Here is a 14,459-nt window from a genome sequence, read left to right on the forward strand (position 1 = left end):
GGTGGTAAGAGGAGTGCAACTGTGCAATTTTGGAATATCAAAGTATTTTAAAATTGAAATTGCCAGGATCAGGAATCTCATGTGGAACCGCTGTACTTTGTGTCATGATCTGCTATTTGTGACTAATGGCCTCATTGGCAGATGGTGTAAAGGCAGAGGACGGAAGGTTCTCTGCCAGCAGTCAACACTGGGAAATCCGATGAAAGCAAAGTGCCCCCGGCAAAAAAGCTGTCCTATGCTAAGTTGCCTTGACTGATTTTAGAAATGGTTCCTTTTCCCTCACTAGAAATTACATCTGTCTTCAGTACGGGGAAGAAAACACAAGACAGCCTGAGACTGAGCCATAACAGCCGGGCAATGCTACGATTATGAACTTCACCCGGGTATCAATTGCTTGCATGGATAGTTGTATGTGAAATATGTTAAATCACTATGAACAAAATAAACCTTATCAAAAGAGTCCTGAGATAATTATTACCCAGATAATGTGCCAGAAATTGCATTTGAATTGTGAGCAGGAAAATACTGGTCGGTGCTCTGTGTTCAATAAAGTACTCATTTATCGTGGTTTTGTATTAACCTTTGTGTTCTGCATATCACTGAAGCTGGATGGCCAAGAGGACAAAAGATCCTTGATAAGATCAGGAGCCCACTTTGAACTGAATATATTAAGAAACGTTAGATCCTTTCAATCTTAATTTGTCAATCTACATCTTGATCTGTCTGTCTCTCAATCTCTTTTGATCCCTTTCTCCCTCTGTACCTTTGTTCAGTTCAAGCATTTTTTCCCTTTTTTGGTGTGCTTTTTGCCCCCTCTGCTTTGTTATTATTCTCTCACAAGATGTCAGTGTGGCTGACAAAATCAGTGTGAATTGCCCATTCCTAATTGCCCTCGAGAAGGTGGTGGTGAGTTGCCTTCTTTGACCACTGCAGACCATGTACTGTCGGTACACCCACAATGCTGTTGGTAAGGGAGTTTCAGGTTTTTGACCCAGTGACAGTGAAGGAATGGTGATAATTCTGGGTGGTGTGTGACTTGGTGGGAAAATTGCTTTCAATAGGGTTCCCATGCATCTGCTTCCCTTGTCCTTGTAGATGGTAGATGTCATAGCTTTCGAAGGTGCTGACAAAGGCGCTGTGGCAAGTTGCTGCAGCACACCTTGACAGCATGAATAATAATCTTTATCAGTGTTACAAACGGGCTTACATTAACAGTGCAATGAAGTTACTGTGAAAATGCCTTAGTCGCCACACTACGGCACCTGTCCGGGTACATTGAGGGAGAATTCAGAATGTCCAAATTACCAAACAAGCATGTATTTCGGGACTAGTGAGAGGAAACCAGAGCACCTGGTGAAACCCCACGTAGACATGGGGAGAACGGAGATTCCGGCACAGACAGTGACCCAGGCCAGGAATCGAACCTGGGACACTGGCGCTGTGAAGCAATAGTGCTAACCACTGTGCTAGTGTGCCACATTAGGATTCATACAACTTTTGTATTTACTGTGATTTCAAAAGTTTATGCCAATTATCGCTCTACTTAACACTCAACGGAAACGACATCCAAGAGCATATAGTTACCGTTTGTTATTGATGTGGTGATATGTAGTCAGAAGTCATCATCCAGCCAAGAAAAAAAAGAAATAGGACCTAATATTGCAAGTACAAATATGCATCCGTACTTTCAGGTTCAGTAAAAAGGAAAATTAATAACATAAACCAGTTTACCTCTCACATGCATTCAATCAATCAGAACCTGTATGCCAAACATGACGATTTATGTGGAACCATCCCAAAATTTGTCAGAGGCCGGAATTCGGTCCGAATTTGCCCCGCTACTTCTGTCAGCGAAAATGAATAATTTTTCACTCAGCCAAAACTCCATTCACTCCATTGAGACCAGAGAATCCCACTGGCGTGAACAGATAGAGAATTCTGGCCAGATGGTCAGGTTCAAACTAAAAACTGGCACATATCTCTCCAGATGCACAGCCGAGTGTTCACTCCAGATGTTCTGGCACTCAGTGCACAGAGAATTTAGGGGCAAGTTTTACACCGTAACTCTGGTAGGACAGCATCTGATGGAGCCAGCAAGTCTGCCTCTGCAGAGTTCGGGGCACCATCTTTAAAGGATGCCTTGATCTGTGCTGACAATAAACTGCCCCCACCACTCCTACGGGTACAAATAACCCCCCCACAAGCATCAGGATGTCCCCGTCCCCCCCACAGCCCACAGGCATCGGACAACCTCCCCTCGCACCCCACCACCACCTCCCAAGCATCATAGCTTTCCCTCATCCCTCATAAAAGCACTCCCCCACTACACACACAGCCAGTAGGGAACCACACACAAGGGGAACCACCCAATAGGGCTCCCCAAACAGCCTCCTCTGGCTGTGTCAACCTGGCACTGACAGGGGTAGGTGCCAGGGCGTTACCTCACCTCCCAGGGGCTATACTTTCCTGTATGGCCCCGGCATGGTCACCATGACTGGTTTTCATTTTTGAAAACCAATAGTGATTTGCGCCGACGTAACGTCACGCAAGCTGGGTGGACAATACGTTGAGGTCGGAAGTAGTGGCGTTAAGCCTGATTATTATAATATATGCTAATCAGGGCTGTGCCCTTACAGTACATTCTTTAAAAAAAAAATTGAGAGTACTGTGGTATTATAGGTATTACGGTACCTGATAGGCTGGAGCACCATTGGTGGAAACTGTATGCTTTCTATTGGTTAGGATGTATGGTCGCGCTGCCCTGCTAAGCGGGATATAAGAGCCCGTGCCGCCCCTGCAGCCTTCATTCTGTACCTGAGCTGCTGGGGGAAACATCTAGCTTATTAAAGCCTTCAGTTTGACTACAACCTCGCTTTAGTGGTCATTAATCGTGCATGAAATTAATAAGCTATTTTTTTTAAGAAGAAAGGATGGAGCTCCGTATCAAGCCGGAGTGTCTGCAACTCAGCCCTCACGCGGCGAACTCAGCGGCAATCTTCAAGCACTGGCTGGCATGCTATAAAGGGTATCTTGAGACAGCCAAAAACACACCCATGGGAGAGCAGAAACTGCAAGTCCTGCACTCAAGGGTGAGCCCGGAGATTTACACCCTCATCAAGGAAGCGGAAGACTTTGATGCAGCGATAGAGCTGCGAAAAGGACACTATATTCGCCCGGTAAACCAGTTCTACGCCCGGCACCTGCTTGCAACAAGGCGACAAACCCCTGGGGAATCGCTGGAAGAATTCTACCGTGCACTCCTGGTGTTGGGCAGAAGCTGCGGCTGCTCGCAAGTTTCGGCGAGCGAACACACTGAACTCTTAGTCCAGGTCGCTTTCGTGGCAGGTATGCTATCCTCACAAATCCGCCAGCGCCTGTTAGAAAAAGACACTCTGGGTCTCAGGGAGGCACGGGCCCTTGCAGGCTCCCTGGACGTGGCCTCTAGGATCGCCCGCGCTTACGTTCCCGACCGCGCGGCAGCTCTCTGGGTAGCGTGGAACCCCTCCGCGGCTGACCCCAAGACTTTCCCCATACCCCCACAGGCCTGCGCTGCAAGGCAGCCTGGCAACCCCGGGAGGCCCCGCTGCTACTTTTGCAGGCAGGCCAAGCAGCCCCACCAGCGCTGCCCAGCCCGCGCATCCACCTGCAAGTGATGCGGCAAAAAGGGCCATTTTGTGGGGGTATATCAGGCCCTTGTGGTTGCCGCGGTCTCCGGCGGCGAATGCGGACCGCAACCATGCGGTCCCCATGCGGCCAGCGGTCGCCGCCATCTTCCTATTCCAGGGCCACGTGCGGACCCCGGGTGCCGCCATCTTGTTCCACGGACGCCACGTTGGAGGGATGGGCACCGCCATTTTGTGCACCCCCAGCCACGTGCGACCAATGGGAGCCGCCATCTTGGATGAACCCCCAGGACCCCAGCTCGGCTGACCACGCACTGCCCGAAGAGAACTCTCAACTTCTGTGATTAGCCTCGGTGACCCTGGATCAGTCCCAGCCTCGAACACTCTCAACTGCTACAACGACCGTATTCATCAACGGGCACGAGACGTCCTGCCTAATCGACTCTGGGAGCACAGAGAGCTTCATACACCATGACACGGTAAGGCCCTGTTCTCTCCTCATCCACCCCGTTAATCAAAAAATCTCCCTGGCCTCCGGTTCACACTCAGTGGAGATGAAGGTGTTTTGTGTAGCAAACCTCACAGTCCAGGGAAGGGAGTTCAAAAATTTCCGTCTCTACGTCCTTCCCCACCTCTGCGCGGCTACACTCCTGGGTTTAGACTTCCAGTGTAACCTCCAAAGTCTAACCTTCAAATTCAGCAGCCCTATGCCCCCCCTTACTGTCTGCGGCCTCGCGACCCTTAAGGTCGACCCGCCTTCCCTGTTTGCGAACCTCACCCCGGATTGCAAACCCGTCGCCACCAGGACCAGACGGTACAGTGCCCAGGACCGGATCTTTATTAGGTCAGAGGTCCAAAGGCTACTGAGGGAAGGGATCATTGAAGCCAGTAACAGCCCCTGGAGGGCTCAGGTAGTGGTGGTAAAGACCGGGGATAAGCATAGGATGGTCATCGACTACAGTCAGACCATCAACAGGTTTACGCAGCTGGACGCGTGCCCTCTCCCCCGCATATCCGACCTGGTGAACAGGATCGCACATTATAAGGTCTTCTCCACGGTGGATCTTAAATCCGCCTCCCACCAGCTCCCTGTCCGCACTAGTGACCGCAAATACACTGCCTTCGAGGCAGATGGGCGGCTCTATCACTTCTTAAGGGTTCCCTTCGGTGTCACCAACGGGGTCTCGGTCTTCCAGCGCGAGATGAACCGAATGGTTGACCTGCACGGTATACGGGCAACATTACTGTATCTCGATAATGTCACCATCTGCGGCCACGCCCAGCAGGACCACGACATCAACCTCCGAAAATTCCTCCAGACCACAAAAATCATTAACCTTACATACAACAAGGATAAATGCGTGCTTGGCACCGACCGCCTAGCCATCCTCAGCTACGTAGTGCGAAATGGAGTTATAGGCCTCGACCCTGAACGCATGCGCCCCCTTATGGAGTTCCCCCTCCCTCACTGCTCCAAGGCCCTGAAGCATTGCCTAGGGTTTTTCAACTACTACGCCCAGTGGGTCCCCAACTATGCGGACAAGGCACGTCCCCGATCCAATCCACAGTTTTTTCCCTGTCGATAGAGGCCCGCCAGGCCTTCAGCCGCATCAAAGCAGACATTGCAAAGGCCACGATGCACGCCATCGACGAGTCCCTCCCCTTCCAGGTCGAGAGCGATGCGTCTGACGTAGCTCTGGCGGCTACCCTCAACCAAGCGGGCAGACCGGTGGCCTTCTACTCACGTACCCTCCATGCTTCCGAAATCCTCCACTCCTCAGTCGAAAAGGAGGCCCAGGCCAGAGTAGAAGCTGTGCGACATTGGAGGCATTACCTGGCCGGCAGGAGATTCACTCTCCTCACTGACCAATGGTCGGTTGCTTTCATGTTTGATAATGCACAGCGGGGCAAGATAAAAAACGACAAGATCTTGCGGTGGAGGATCGAATTCTCCACCTACAACTACGAGATCTTGTATCGTCCCAGGAAGCTAAATGAGCCTCCTGACGCCCTGTCCCACGGCACATGTGCCACCGCACAAGTGGACCGCCTCCGAGCCCTCCATGAGGACCTCGGACACCCAGGGGTCACGCGCTTTTTCCATTTTGTCAAGACCCGCAACCTGCCCTACTCCATCAAGGAGGTCAGGACAGCCACCAGGGACTGCCAAATCTGCGCGGAGTGCAAACTGCACTTCTACCAACCAGAGAAAGTGCACCAGATAAAGGCATCCCGTCCCTTTGAACGCTTCAGCATGGACTTCAAAGGCCCCCTCCCCTCCACCAACCGCAACACGTACTTCCTGAACGTGATTGATGAGTACTCCCGGTTCCCATTCGCTATCCCCTGCCCCGACAGGACCGCAACCACCGTCAGCAATGCCCTCCATAGCATCTTTGCACTGTTCAGGTTCCCGCTTACATACATAGTGATAGGGGATCCTCTTTTATGAGCGACGAACTGCGTCAATTCCTGCTCAGCAAGGGCATCGCCTCGAGCAGGACGACCAGTTACAACCCCCGGGGTAACGGACAGGTAGAGAGGGAGAACGGAACAGTCTGCAAGACTGTCCTACTGGCCCTATGGTCCAGAAACCTCCCAGTCTCCTGCTGGCAAGAAGTCCTCCCAGATGCCTTCCACTCCATCCGGTCACTGCTTTGTACGACCACCAATCAGACACCTCACGAACGTCTCCTTGTCTTCCCCAGGAAGTCCTCCTCTGGGACCTCGCTCCCGACCTGGCTGGCAGCAGCCGGACCCATCCTGCTCCGAAAACACGCGTGGGCGCACAAGTCGGACCCGTTGGTCGAGAGGGTCCATCTGCTCCATGCTAACCCCCAGTACGCCTACGTGGCATACCCCGACAGCCGACAAGATACGGTCTCCCTATGAGACCTGGCGCCCGCCGGTGCCCCAGGCACACCCCAGCCACCAGTCCCACCCTCCCCTCCACTGGGGCACCTTACAGGAGGATCGGTCCTTCCGCTGGCCCTGTCTATGCCCCCCCGCCAACCGACGCTCCCCGCAGGCGCTCCCTACCCAGGTCAACCGTTTTCCCCACCGGCGTCGTATAGGGATGCCGAAGCTGCCATGGAGATCAAAGTCACACTCCCGGAGTCACAGACGCCTGAGCCTCCACCGGAGTCACCATCAAAGCTTTGCCGATCACAGAGGACGACCAGGGCCCCCGATCGACTGATTGCTCCATTTTAAATTGTAAACTGTAAACTGTAAATGTAAATCATCAAACGTACATAGCTATCAGAATTGTAAATAGTTACAAAACACTGTGCCAAGGTATTACGGTACCTCCATAACTAATTCTACCACGTTGCCATGTTTGTAGTCTGAGGGAACCACCCGAACAGGGTAGTGAATGTGGTATTATAGGTATTAGGGTACCAGATAGGCTGGAGCACCATTGGTGGAAACTGTATGCTTTCTATTGGTTTGGATGTATGGTAGCTCCGCCCTGCTAGGCGGGGTATAAGAGCCCGTGCCGCCCCTGCAGCCTTCATTCTGGACCTGAGCTGCTGGGGGAAACATCTAGCTTATTAAAGCCTTCAGTTGGACTACAACCTCGTTTTGGTGGTCATTGATCGTGCATCAATGACCACTAAAGCGAGGTTGTAATCCAAATCATTTTTTCCAATTGAGGGGCAATTTATTGTGGCCAATCCACCTACTCTGCACATCTTTAGGTTGTGAGGGTGAAACCCACGCAGACACGGAGAGAATGTGCAAACTCCACACGGACAGTGACCCAGGGCCGTAATCGAACCTGGGACCTCGGTGCCATGACGCAACAGTGCTAACCACTGTGCCACCGTGGTGCCCAGCCCTTACTTTACATGAACCTGATTGCATCATCAGAGGGGGCTGGGATGATCATGTTCGGAAACCTCGACGGTGCAAATTTGGTATTTAACCTCTTGCGATATTTAGCGACCATTACAGGATTTGTGCTGCTGCCAAATGCTCAGCACCATTCGCGACTCTTTTCAAACTAATGGCCCTTACCATCTAGTAGGGCAAGAGGAGCAGACACATGGAAACACCACTATCTGGAACCTCCCTTCCAACCCACTCACCATCCTGACTTGGAACGATATCCCTGATCCTTCACTGTTGCTGGATTAAAATCCTAGAGCTCGCTCCCCAACAGCATAGTCCTTAGGGACCATAGCGGTTCAAGAAGGCAACTCACCACCATTTTCTCAATTTAGGGATGGGAAGTAAATGCTGAGCACATCCCATAAATGAATAAAAAATAACCTAATTGATATGTCCATGATTCTCAACATTTTTTTTGATGTGTTGTTAACATTCTGGCCTCGATGTCGGAAAGCTGTTGGTCCAAGCTTCGCTCTGGAACTCCAGCATATTACCTAGGCTGCTACTTGATTGCACGGCTGAGGAAAGGCACCATTGTCAGAGGTGCCAACCTTCAGGTGAAATGTAAAACCAAGACCAAGCTTTTATAGTCCCGGTGAGCATGAAGGATCTCAAGGAACTCGAGGGGAATGTATTCAGAATACCCTCAGAGGTAAAATTTCTCACTCAAGCAATGTTGACAGAAACAGGCTACTTGTTTATTTATTACTAGTGTGCAGAGTGAATGCTGAACAACAGTTATTACACTTCAAACTCACTCATGATGTGAAGTATTTTGAGATGTTTTGGGGAGATTTGAAAAGACAGATTATTCACACAGGCTATTAAGAGCCCATATCCAATATGACATAACTCCTTTGATATAAAAATTAGCGCTGCCACACAATTAGGTACTGTCTGGCCATCATGTGCTGAGCATGTTTCATAGAATTTACAGCAGCAATAGACTGGTCCCAACAGGTCTCTGAATTCACAGGAGCTTCATATTTCATCCAACTCGATCAGCATACTTATTGCTTTTATCCTCATGTACTTATATAGTTTCCCCTTAAATGCTTCTCGATTACCCCCAATGACTCCATGAGATACTAAATTCTATATTCTAACCACTCTCTGGGCAAAGAACTTCATCCTGATTTTTGTGTTGGATTTATTAGTGATCATCTTCTATTTATGATCCCTAGTTTTGGACTAGAAATTAAGAAGTCATAAGCAATATGTCAAATCAGAAGTCATGGCACAGCATCAATTTGATACTATGTGATAAAGTGCTGTATATCTGAGCTGATCATCAAATTATATTATGAAAAACTGTGAGAGATGGAGAGAGAAACAGAGTAGGAGAGACCAAACCCGAGTGGCGTCTCCTTTATTCCACCTTCTCACGACCCAACACCGCCATTGAGCTTTGAGCAACACATAGTCAGGTGCAACAAAAAGTCTCGCATTGAATCACATCATGCAACATGTCATCAGCTAGTTGCTAATGTTTATCCTATCAATTTAAAAGATGGTTCATTTTTATTCTGCCAAACTGTTAACCAGCTAACACATTGCAGGGTCACATGCCAGTCAATTTAGCTGAAATATTTATGACATGTGATTGTGACATTCAAGTTGATAAAAGGGCGGATGGTGGCACAATGGATAGCACTGGTGCCTCACAGTGCCAGGGACCCAGGTTCAATTTCAACCTAGGGTGACTGTGTGAAGTATGCATGTTCTCCCTTTGTCTGCATGGGTTTCCTCCGGGTGCTCCGATTTGCTTTCACAGTCCGAAGATGTGTAGATTAGTTGGATGGGCCATGCTAAATTGCCCTTTTGGGCCCAAAATTGTGCAGGTCAATTGGGGTTATGGGGATAGGGCACGGAGTGGGTCTAGATAGAGTGCTCTTTCATAGGGTTGGTGCAGACTTGATGGGCCGAATGGCCTCCTTCTGCATTGTAGGGATTCTATGATATATGGCATCACATTACATTAATGACCTTCCTGGCTGGCCAGTATCAGGCTACTGGCATTTTCTCCTGAATGAGAGCATTCTTTTATTTAACCCTCCCAAGTTCCAAGTGCGGACGAAATGGAATACAGATGAAAAACAATCAGCTGTATTTTACAAGTGTATAACTCATCTCTTATCTTACAGTTATTCCAGATATGCTTTGACAAAAGGGCTGTGACCAAAGGAAGAGGAAGCAAGCAATAAATATTTGGGGGACACTGTCTAAATGTTGCTGAATCTTCATTGTTTCACCATGGCCTGCATATAGTTTCAGTGACATCTGTGTATTATCTACTGAAGCACCACAGCTGTAGCACTACTGTCTCGATGCTGCAGCTTGACCTCAGACTTTTCACTCAGTACTTGTCTTGTGTGCATTAGAAGCATCTGGATATCCTGTTCTGTATTCAGTTTAATCATATCTTCCATTAATTGTCAGTTGTGTGTTTTTTTATGACCGAAGTCATCAATGTCTCAAAAAAACCATGGTCAGAATTCTCCTGCCTTTGGGATTCTCTGTTCCGCCGGCATTGCATTCCCGGCAGCCTCGGGTGGCTTCAATGGGAAATCCCATTGACAAGCAACGGGAGTAGAGAATCCCGCCCTCAGCAAACGGCATGCCGCCAAGAGACACATGGGGCTGGATTCTCCGTCGGCAGGATGCTCCGCTTCACCGGCAGCACACTCACACCCACAGATTTCTCGACAGTGTGGGAGTACCCAGAATGGGAAACCCCATTTTCCGGCTGCCGGGACAGAGGATCCTGCTGTCGGCTGGGGTGCGCCGCGCCAGAAAACAGGTGCAGCGGGACAGAGAATCTCGCCCATGCTTGGGGAAATCAGAGAATCCAGCCTATTGTTTCTGTGTGCACTTGTGTATATTTAAGCTTATCTCATGACATGAACATCCAAATCTTAGTGCCTGTCTGCGAAGAGTATCGCTTTTTTAATATATTAATTATCATTACGCTGCCATTGCTTGCAGGGTGGCATTTTTTGTCTATCCCTAGTTGCTATTGTGATCATTGGCCATTAATGTGACATTATGTGAAATGTTCAGACTACAAAGGGTTAAAGACATATCATAATTAACCCCTAGATGGAGCTAGATGCAGAACGATATAAAGCACTGACTCTCAGGCTTCTGGGAGAAGGCTAGAGAGGAGCAGTGAGAGAGTGTAGAGTACAGTTATAGATAAAGTGTAGAGACTAGTGTTCGTAGAGTGTAGATTATAGACTACTGGATTATTGTTTACTATAGGAGTAAATGGTTGAGCTTTCATAAATAGTGCAAGTAAATGTTAGCTTCATTAGTGAACTTATCTTCTGTGGTCTTTGTGAACACTACAACATCCATCCTGATAACAGAGTCACAAAGAACACCACAGGGTCTTTTTCTTGAATATTCAGTCAATGTGGTGCTCCCACATTGCTGTTAGGTAGGACTTTGGCTCAGTGACAATGAAGAACGAGTGATCAGTTCAAATCGGGATGGTGTGTGACTTGGATGGGAACTTGGAGATGCTGCAACTCACTTATTGCTCACTTATGTCACTTATTGCTATTGTCCTTCTAGATGGTGTGCTAACCTGACATGGCCCAGTTTTGAGCCTAATTAAATTGGATATTTTAAATTAAAGAATTGGGTACTTTAAATCAAACTTCAGGCAGGCTGTCGAGAACTCAAACTTGACCAAAGTCAATAGACAACTGACACACAACTGCCAGAAACATGTCTGAAACACACCCGCCAATCACCCATCAGGAGATTATTGCACCCTATTGATATGCTCAGATCAATATCCCAGATCGAGCCAGACTCTCGGGCACCCAGAGTTTCTGCTGTTACCTTATATGGGAACAGGTTATGTGCCGATCACACCACCAGAGATTGGACACCTGGGGCGGTCTCAGGTGCCTTGTCAAACGATCACCAACGAGACCATTGGGTGCTGAGACCCCTCTTCCGAGGCCTCGTTGGCAGAAAGCCAGAGGAAATGGCAAAAGGGCATGATAGAAAGGGGGGGGATAAAAACATGCACCCAAGGCACATCAGCAGTGAAGACTCCATACAGAGGCAATTGAGACCTCTGACCAGTAGTGGAAGGAAGCAGCGTATGAGACCCATCTTCACAATGACGGACCTGAGAGATTCAGACAATCGGACCCACAGCTCAACCGAAGTCATCTTTACGGGTAGTATAACAAATCTTGGGAATCTATAGTAAATGTTATTGGGTTAATTTAAGGGATAATATTGTTGTTTAATAAAGTTGATTGAATTTATACTTGTGTTTGGCCTTTGTTCTCCTCGCTATTAAAGACAGAGTAGCTGTGGGTGAACATTGTATATATAAATATGTTCATGCGCAGGTGTGTGTATAAGTGGATGCCATGTGGTGCAATGGGTTGCATCCTTACCTCTGAGACAGAAATTCCAGTTTTGAGTCCAACCTCAGGACTTGATGGCCAAAGGAAAGTGCATTGATAACGCAACCAAACATGTTGTGCATCAACCTGCCAATCTTTCCAACACACATCAATGGCCAGCAATAAGAGCAGGGGAGATTGCTGATCACCAATGCAATGGATAAAAGTTGGAACTTTTACCATCCCCAAAGCTCTGGACTGCAACATGCATAAAAAACTGCATGTCATCAAGCAACTCAGACTCGCTAAATGAACTGTAAAGAACAGCCTAGATAAATGTATGACCAGGCAACTTTAAAACAAAATCCATTAAACACCATTAATTTACTGCTCTACAAAAGACTGAAGTGCAAATACTATGCAAACAGATGTTGCATACATATAGGGCTGAATTTTACCTTACAGAAAAATGTTCTCCAGCTCAACCCCATTTCCAACTCATCCATTTTTATCTGTCACTGAATTAGGAAGATAAGCATGCGACCAATTCAATCCCAGGAGATAGGTTGAAATTTTGAATGTATTGATGATGCTGTGAGCTACATTGTTGTGCACTTTGTGAAACTAATCTGCTGTTATCTGGGTTTCGCGAGCATCAGGGAAACTGGCAGTTTCACTGATGTGAGAACTTGGTAGATTCAGTGCCTTCATATGTGTACTGGATCCAGGTGCCTGTGTGAGGATACTCCAGGATCATTCTACCCCTCTCTCTGCTGGTTGGAGTCATACTTGGCACAAAGAAAGATGGTTGTGGTGGTTGGAGGTCAATCATCTCTGCGCCAGGACATCACTGCAGGAGCTCCTCAGAGTAATGTCATCGGCCCATTCTTCAGCTGCTTCAACAATGACCTCCCTTCCAGCATAAGGTCAGAAGTGGAGGTGTTCACAGATGACTACACAATGTTCAGCACCATTCATGACTCCTCAGATAATGAGGCAGTCCATGTCCAAATGCAGCAAACCTAGACAATATCCAGGGTTGGGCAGACAAGTGGCAAGTTATATTCGCGCCACACAAGTGCCAGGCAATGACCATCTCCTACAAGAGAGGATCTAACCATCACCCCATGACATTCAATGGCCTTACCATTACTAATCCCCCACAATCAACATCCTGGGGGTTACGATTGATCAGAAACTCTACTGGACTAGTCACATTAATACTGTGGCTACCAGGGCAGGTCAAAGGCTAGGAATCCTACAGCGAGTAACTCACCTCCTGACCGTCCAAAACCGGTCCACCATCTGCAAGGCACAAGTCAGGAGTGTAATGCAAGACTCTCCACTTGTCTGGATAAATGCAGCTCCAACAAGACTCAAGAAGCTCAACACCATTCAGGACAAGCAGTTAACTTGATTGCACCCCCTTCCACAGACATTCAATCCCTCCACCATCAACAAACAGTAGCAGCCATGTGTACCATCTACATGATGCATTGCAGCAACTCATCAAGGTTCCTGAGGCACCACCTTCCAAACCCACAACCACTACCATCTAGAAGGACAAGAGCAGCAGATATGTAGGAGCCCCACCACATGGAGATTTCCCTCCAAGTTACTCACCATCCCAACTTGGAAATAGATTGGCGTTCCTTCACCGTCACTGGGCAAAATCCTGGAACTCCCTCACGAACAGCACTGTGGGTGTACCTACACCTCAGGGACTGCAGAAGTTCAATAAGGCAGCTCACTGCCACCTTCTGAAGGGCAAGTAGAGATGGGCAATATATGCTGGCCTAACCAGCAATGCCCACATCCCATGAAAAATGAATTTAAAAAAATTATTTAATCGCCTGATTAATAAAATGTAAACTATTTCTTAAGCAAACGTTTTGCTAAAATTTGCACATAATGAATGGACAATGAATATTGTACCAGCAACTGAATTGATACATGTGGGACTGGCTTTGGGGACATTCAACATAAAGCTTCCTGGGGAAAAGGCAGGGGAATGGCACTAAGCCATGATGCACATTTTGAAAGCCGGTGCAGACACAATGGGCCAAATGGCCTCCACTGGACTGTAACAATTCTATGATTCTGTGAAAAGAGGTGAATACGGAACTGCAATTGACAAGGTTCTGAGGGGATTTTGAAGGAGGGAAAACCACAGTGAAGGCTCTGGTCAAAGTGCAAGGAAATGGCGATTGACAACTCCGTCACTGGCAACAGAGTGGAGGGAATGGGCAATCTGGAATTTTGTGGGTGGGGGGGGGGGGGGGGGCAATTTTTATCTGTGTTTCTCAGAAAGTGTTACATTGCAAAGCAATGAACTCTCAATTTGCTGTCGTCGGTTTGTTAAAACCGAAGAGAAAAAAAGAGCACTTGGCAAATGTAGGAAGAAGTTTATTCCCAATTGCCTTTCCACTCATCAGTAGCTCAATTCTGCAGGGCAACTGTTTTGAATATTGCCAGAAAGAGGGGGGTACTATTATTGGGGGGGGGGGGTGTCCTTTGCGTGTCTGCGGCAGCCCCACTAAGATAGTAACCCCCTTCCTTTCTTCTTATCTGT

The 14,459-nt window shown here is 48.1% G+C and overlaps 1 protein-coding gene across 1 annotated transcript in view; it reads right to left on the reverse strand.

Annotated features, from left to right (window-relative positions):
• The window catches only part of angpt2b (angiopoietin 2b), a 374,156-nt gene that overhangs the window by 275,722 nt on the left and 83,975 nt on the right, over positions 1 to 14,459 (reverse strand). The gene's annotated exons all lie outside the window — the stretch shown is intronic.

The sequence above is a fragment of the Scyliorhinus torazame genome, chromosome 1, assembly GCF_047496885.1.
Source record: "Scyliorhinus torazame isolate Kashiwa2021f chromosome 1, sScyTor2.1, whole genome shotgun sequence".
NCBI lineage: Eukaryota > Metazoa > Chordata > Chondrichthyes > Carcharhiniformes > Scyliorhinidae > Scyliorhinus > Scyliorhinus torazame.